We start from the raw sequence: 7,856 nt of genomic DNA, 5'->3' as shown, positions 1-7,856 counted from the left end.
AAGTGGATCGAAATAAGATTTGTGGGTTGTTGTTAAAAAAAAATAAAAAAATCTACATAGCTGCTCAGTACAGAATCCCCATAAAGCACTGCACGTTGTTTGTTACTTAATTTGAAAGCAGTTTAAATGTCACATGATCAAAATGGTGAAGTCCTGTTTACTCTTTAGTTGACAGAGAGGCCAGCAATGTATTTCTTTGCAGCCTATTGTCAAATCACTAACTCAAACATAAACCCCAACCATAAAACTAAAGCCTAACCCAAACCTTACCCTGTCCAAGTGCCAATTATAATGTTACTAAAATGAAAGAAACATTCAACAGTTAATATAGTAATGCAACAGTTTGAGCCGCTTTACTCGTGATGTACTGATAGGATAACAATTCATCACTCGCATGTGGAAACATTGTGGCAGAAGTGGTAAATGTGGGTCTCTTTTTCATGCAATTAAATGGTTAGTTTTTGCAACATGTCATCTTTATGAATCAAAGCTGGGTCACTGTTAGGCTAAGGTAACATTAATTATTTTTCCGCCTGTCGGATCCTATGAAAAGAATGTGAAAATGGCCTGTTTATGAAAGAGTGTGGGCAAAGGCTGCGAGCTGATTATGTCAAACATATTCAAAACTTCCTCTACAAAGCGAATTATGGTCAATAAAGTATATCCTTCACCTGCACTCATTTCACAACGAATACTGCTCAGCAAAGCAAAATACTGGTGGATAATATTAAAGGGACAGTCTAGTATAAATTAAACTTTCATTATTCAGATAGGACTTTTAATTTTTTATCAACTTTCCAATTTACTTTTATCATCAAATTTGCTTTTTTCTCTTGGTATTCTTAGTTTAACCTAAACATAGGTAGGCTCATATGCTAATTTCTAAGCCTTTGAGGGCTGCCTCTTATCACAGGCTTTTTAAATCTCTTTTCAACACAAAGAGACAGAAAGTACACGTGGGCCATATAGATAACACTGTGTTCAGGCACAGGGGGTTATTTAAGATTAAGCACAACACAATGCTAAATTTAAGACAATAGATAATAAACAGTCACAGTCATGTGATCAGGGGGCTGGAAGAAGGTTCCTAGATACAAGGTAATCACAGAGGTAAAAAGTATATTAAAGGGACAGTATACTGTAAAATAGTTTTTCCCTTAATGTGTTTACAATTGCTTTTTTTACCAGCTGCAGAGTAAAAAATGTATGAAAATGAGCTTTTTAAGGCTTATTTGTGTATATTAAAGCTCTGATTTTGTGTTTTGAAGCCACAACCTAATAAAATGGGTTGAGCTTGTAGGTATAACCAGATCCCATTACTTTATCACATTGTGTACATATACCTGCTTCTTTATCTTATATCTGTCCTTAAAACAATCACCAATACTTTGAGAGAACAATGGAAAATCAACATTTTATTACCTTATCTCTGCTTTATCACACTGGGAGTGTAATTTCTTCTGCTGGCTGTGTTTACAAAGCTTATCTATAGCTGGTACGCGCGGCCACAAACTTTCAGAATAGGTGGGGATACCACATGCTAAATCAACAATTTCAAATGCCAATATAAGGGTAAAGGAGCTACTTGTAAACAATTTAATACACTCCAGCAGGTAAAGTGGATCATTGGGAACAAATTAAAGGGGAGAAAAATTTTGAGTAAACTGTCCCTTTAATATAACTGTGTTGGTTACGCAAAACTGGGGAATGGGTAATAAATGGATTATCTATCTTTTAAAACAATAACAATTCTATGGTAGACTGTCCCTTTAAGTTGATATACATTACCATGGATGATCAGAATTAGACATTTTTAAAATGAAAGAAAATGCAAAACACCTTTATTTTAGTGTCTAATTATATTGAAACTTTGCCAAGTTCTGAAAGTTAATAAATGTGTCTAACTAATCTTTATTAAATATGTTTTGTTCATAGGCCAAGTGTATTTTGAAAAAAAAATGTGGCCTATTTTCACTGGTAAAAAGATAACAAGAAAATATACATTTTAAAGACAAAAGAAATACAAATATGGATTATTTAGGAAACGGGTCAAAATTAATCTAAGGAGGTGATATTCAAATAGTAAAAACTAATATGTGTGTTATCACATCACCCTTATCCTGACCATTATTATTGAAGGTCTCAACACATTCTAATAATGCTATAAAGAAGGTGCTAAATAATACAGACCCATCATCATCAAGTGTGACACACCATTTAGAGTGTCTTCTCCAGGTAACATTGTGAGTCAAAATTCTCACTCAATAAGACTTGTGTTGGGGAATTTCCGGTAGGAGGAGTTGTGCTGAGTAGGACACACGCTGGAGTTGGCGTCAGCACGAAGCACAGATATTCCATCTCTCTCCCCTAGCTGTCTCTCCCGTTGTTGGTGCAGCTGCTTGCATCCTAGGGAGCGGGCGAACACACTAAGCCCTAGCAGGAAATTCTCTCCAGTCACATTTTCGGCTCCCCGGACAGAGCCGCAACTTTGCTACCTTCTTTAGGGTAGTATCTATTTGCCTATGAGACTTGTGGAAGAAGCTACGGGGCACGGAGGTTACTGTGGTTTCCTGTTTACCGCTGCTAGTGCGGGCTGTCCCAGGCGAACTTGGCTTGCGGTGTCCCAGGATGGATAAACTAGAGCACCGTGAAGACTGATTTCGGGGCTTTCTCCTATAGCCAGCGCTTGACAGAGGATAATAAGTGGAGGATAATAAGTGCTCGTTGTGGGGCCTCTAGACCTCCTAGAGCACTGTGTACTTTGAATCTCTTCCTGGCAATATCTAACTTTGGAGCCCTGGAGCACCGCAGACCGAGCTAGTGCTAAGACCAGACGGACAGGAGTGTCCAATCACTGACTGTAGATAAGGCGAGCCCTTCTTTCTGCCCAATTAGATCTGGAGGTGTGTCAAGGAGCTGTCGTCACAGCAGAAATGGCCCAGGGAAGGATTACAGTGCACAGGTGCGTAGCTCGAGGAGGGGAGCTGATGAATGCTGCAAAACACGGAAGCTTGCTGTTACTCTTTGCTCCCTCAGGACCGAGGTGCACAGGACATTGAATTACATAGACTGTGAGTGTTATTTATTATTTTCTCCATGATTGATGTTTTTGCCGGTTTTCAATCTTATTTTGGTGGGATGGAGAAGGAGGTGTGATACCGCAGCCATTTAAACACACAAAAGGAATTGTACTGCTATACCTTCTTGACTGATGTTATACCTGGTTAAAGTACCCGGCGTGTCCCTTGCCTTATATTGCATCCTGAAGGCCGCGGAACAAAACTCTCTATTCTAAATACAGAGAGGCTCAAACAGAATTGTGCCGGTATTATTAGAGAGCTTTAAAATGGGTCTCTCTTGGGACATATGTATCTAGCACCAGGCTTAAATATCAAGAGTTTCCAGAGTTTGGTGCCCCAGCAATATATGCGCCTGGTTGGGTATATGAATGTTGTGTTACTGGTTGATGTATATAATAACCAATTGAGTGTATATTAGAGTATTTTCTAGAGAGTATTATTCTTTAAGTAACCTGCTAAGTAGGTAGTGATCATTACAAGGAAAGGGAAAGCTCTCTCTAATATGGTATATGGTTAATACTCCTTTTTCAATAAGTGTTAGTTTTATAGGAGTTTAGAAAATTTTTGTGGTAAGCTTTAGATGCCTTTTTTGGAGAAGTTCCAATAATATGTATAATGCTGATTAATCTCATACTCCATAATTGGCTTGTTAGTTTTGCATAAATCGTTATTGGGGTGGAAAGGCTATCCCCCTATGTTGCATGTTCCTTTCACCCATGTAAGGAAAATATTTTTTTGGAGGAGTCCAGACTATCTATCTAATTGGTTTTAATAGAAAGGAAAGTTTTATCTGTTTAAAAGATTGCAGGCTTTACTTTATCACTAAACTGTTCTTCACTGGAATTAATACTAAAGTTAAGGGAAAGGGGATTGTAAAAGAAAAGCTTGCTAATTGGTTTAATGAGAAGGAAACGCTTTATTTGTTTAAGAGATTGCAGGCTTTATTTTATCACTATAAAGCTTTGGTTTTTTTTTTTTTTGTTTTTTTGACGATAATTAATAATTGAGATAAAGGGATAGGGGTGTAAAAGAGAAGAAAAGTTTGATACACGCTTATTTAAGTTATATATTTTGCACGTGTGTCTTGCCAGGTTCCAGCCCGGCAGGGGGTTGTTCCCCCCCCTTTTTTTTTTTTTTTCTCACGATTTGAATGGAAAAATTTGTCACACAGGGGAAATCTAATTCACCTAAAATGCCTGTGAAAACAAAAGACAAGAAAAATAAAACAATTGATACCAGTATAGATAGTACTATCGAAGCTAGCAGGTCTCCTTTTGATTCTCAAGCTCTTAAAGCTAAAATTTCTGAAATTTTTTCACCTCAATTTGAAGCTATTAAAAGAGAGCTAGGTTCAATTTCTACGGAAATAGGTTCACTTTCTTCGGAAATAAGACAGTTTTCAGCAAGGTTAACAGAAGCTGAGTCTAGGATCTCTGATATAGAAGATCAGACTCATAGGCAGGCCGACACTTTACAAAAACAAGAATCTAAAATTAAAAATATGCAGTTACGCCTGGAGGATCTTGAGGATCGCTCCAGGCGTAATAATATTAGACTAGTGGGGCTCCCTGAACTGTCAGATTATGAAGACTTAATAAAATTTACATCTACCACATTACCTCTAGCACTTGGCATGTCTCCCCATTTGTTGCCACTCTCGATTGAGCGCGCCCATAGATTAGGCCCAAAGAAGCCTTCCTCAGATGGAGCCACAAAAAGTAGAGTCTGTTTATTTAAACTTTTAAGATTCCAAGACAAAGTTGATTTACTGAAACTGTTTAAAAAATCTGAGTCTCTAATGTTTGGAAATAGTAGGGTATTACTCTTTCAGGACTTCTCTATTGAGACGTCAGCTAAAAGAAGACTAATGGCCTCCTATTGTATGCAATTAATAAATAAAGGGCTAAAGGCCCACATGGTCTATCCAGCCAGAATTATAGTAGAGAATCAGGGTATCAGACATGTATTTGATGAGGTTGCAGAAGTCAAAAAATATATTGAGAGCAGATGTGGCTAGCAAGGTTGTTATTTTTTGTGTAATTGTTGTCACTTTGTTTTTTTTTTTTTTCTCTCTCTCCCCCTCTCCGTCGCTTACCCCTCCCGGCTATCCGCCTGCCCTCGGTGCGTTCTGACTGGGCTGTACCGTTTAAATTGGCTATCCACCTGAGTCTAGATGGTGGAAGGATTTAAAATCCTATCTTGGAATATAAGGGGGATATCCTCCCCTATTAAACGCAAATTAGTTATCAAAACTCTAGCAAAGTATAAACCAGATGTGGTTCTCCTCCAGGAGACACATCTTAACGAGCAAGAAGCGTCTAAAATGAAGACAAAATGGGTAGGGGAAGTAGTCTCGACTACTGGGGTGTCTAGAAAATGTGGGGTTGCTATTCTTTTTCGTAAAGAATTGGAGTATAAGATAGATAAGGTAGAAGTAGATCCTGCGTCTAGATATATTCTCATTCAAGTGTTTATAAAGAATATTAAATTTGTATTATGTAATGTCTATGCGCCAAATAAATTCTCTAGAGAATTTTGGGAGAATATAAAAATTAAATTATTTCCTTTTATCACTGAAAATCTAATAGTAGGGGGGGATTTTAATGCTACTCTATGTCCTGCTTTGGATAGACTCTCTATCAAAAATAGATCAGTCTATGAAAAACAGGCAACATTTTTATCACAATTCTGTATGAGGTTGAAATTAGTAGATATATGGCGTTTAAAAAATCCAGATAAACAGTTATTCTCTTGTGAGTCTAAAGTACACGCTACTTTCTCTAGAATAGATCTTCTTCTAATCACAGAGAAACTCGCTATTCAGAAATTAGAAACAGGAATCGGAGATATTATCATATCAGATCACGCGATTATTTCTTTGTCATTTCCCTCCTGTTTTAAAAATAGGACTCAATCGCCTAGTTTTTTTTTCCCCCGACATCTATATGCTAACCCCAAATTTGTTAACTTTTTAAGATTTTTGTGGCAGCGATACTATGCCGAAAATTTAAGCTTCTTGAACAAACCGGAAATTTTTTGGGAAGCTTTTAAAGCTGTTATGCGGGGGGAAATACAGACATATGTTGGCATAGCTATGAAAAAGAGTAGAGTACGTGAAATACAATTCGTGAATAAATTTAGGGACTCATATAGAAAATATTGTGTAAACCGTACCTCGGCAAACTGGAAAAAGTATCAAAATAATAGGAAGGAAAGGGATGTGTTTTTAAAACAAAAACTATTAGAGGAAGAAGCAAAAATAAATCTTCACTTTAAAGGAGTCCACGGCTCCTCCGCAAAATATCTGGCCAGACTTATCAAAACTAGAAAAAAGAAAAACTTTATTCCCGTGATTCAAACCAATAAGGGAAGATATATGGAGACTAATGAGATTAGTGAGGCATTTTTTGTTTACTATCAACAACTATATTCTAGAGTTGAAATAAATAAGGATAATCAAGACACTTTTTGGTCTATGATAAAGACTCCCCAATTAAGTAGCAAGGATTTAATGTTGATTAATGCCCCAATCTCAGCGGATGAAATCAGAAAAGCCATAGATCATCTGAAATTGAATAAGGCGCCTGGACCAGATGGGTTCCCAGCGGAGCTTTATAAATGTATTGGGGAGGTCTTACTTCCAATATTAGAAAAACTTTTCAATTTCTACTATAGTTCAAATAATGCTATTTCTAGCTACTTCTCGGCGGCCAATATATCTCTCATTTTAAAGAAAGGTAAAAACCCTGAGGATTTAGCCTCGTATAGGCCGATATCGGTTCTGAATATTGACTATAAGATTTTAATGGCCATTATTGCATCAAGATTATCTACCTGTTTACATAAAATTATCCACCCAGACCAAACAGGATTTATGGTAGCCAGAAATCCAGTAAAAAATATCTGTAAACTGATTAACTTTTTGGATTATGCATGGAATGTGGATAAGGCTAGGAAGAAGCCACTTTGGCAAGACGTTGCTATTCTTTCGTTGGATGCGGTCAAAGCTTTTGACTCGATTGTTTGGGAATATTTATTTAGCGCGATGGAGAAGTTTGGTTTTAAAGGGGAACTTCTACAATTCATTTTGCGGTTATATCGTAATCCAGTCTCCTTCTTACTTATCAATGGATCTTTATCTCCCAAAATAACATTGCAGAGAGGCCCCAGGCAAGGTTGCCCTCTGTCGCCACCTCTCTTTAATATTGCGCTGGAACCTCTCGCGATACGATTCAGAGATGTTTTGATAGGAGTCCCTTTTGGTTTACAGCGCCTTAAAACATTGCTTTATGCAGATGATGTGTTGGTCTTTTTGGCCAATATTCAGCAGTCTATCCCCTTGATCCTTAATGTGCTGGAAACTTTTAGCTCCTTTTCTGGCTATAAGATAAACATAGAGAAGAGTGAACTAATGTGTATAAATAATTCCCAGCTAGTAGGACTTAATATTCCATTCAAACAGGTTGAGCTTATTAAATATCTAGGTTTAGTTTTACACAAAAATCCTAAACTCTGGTATAAAGCTAACTTTGAGCCCCTATTTCAAAAAATAGAAAGGGATCTGCTTCTCTGGGCCGCTTTCCCATTGTCTATCACAGCCAGGGTTAATCTAATAAAATCAATTATCTTTCCGCGGTTGTTATATCCTCTCCAGAATCTACCTTTATTCTTACTGAATAAAGATCTAAAGCTTTTTAACTCGCAAATTTCTAAGTTTATTTGGAATAATAAAAGGCCTCGAATTGCACTTGCAAAATTAATGCAAAGTCATGGAGC

The sequence above is a fragment of the Bombina bombina genome, chromosome 2, assembly GCF_027579735.1.
Source record: "Bombina bombina isolate aBomBom1 chromosome 2, aBomBom1.pri, whole genome shotgun sequence".
NCBI classification, from domain to species: domain Eukaryota; kingdom Metazoa; phylum Chordata; class Amphibia; order Anura; family Bombinatoridae; genus Bombina; species Bombina bombina.
This window is presented reverse-complemented; position numbering follows the sequence as displayed.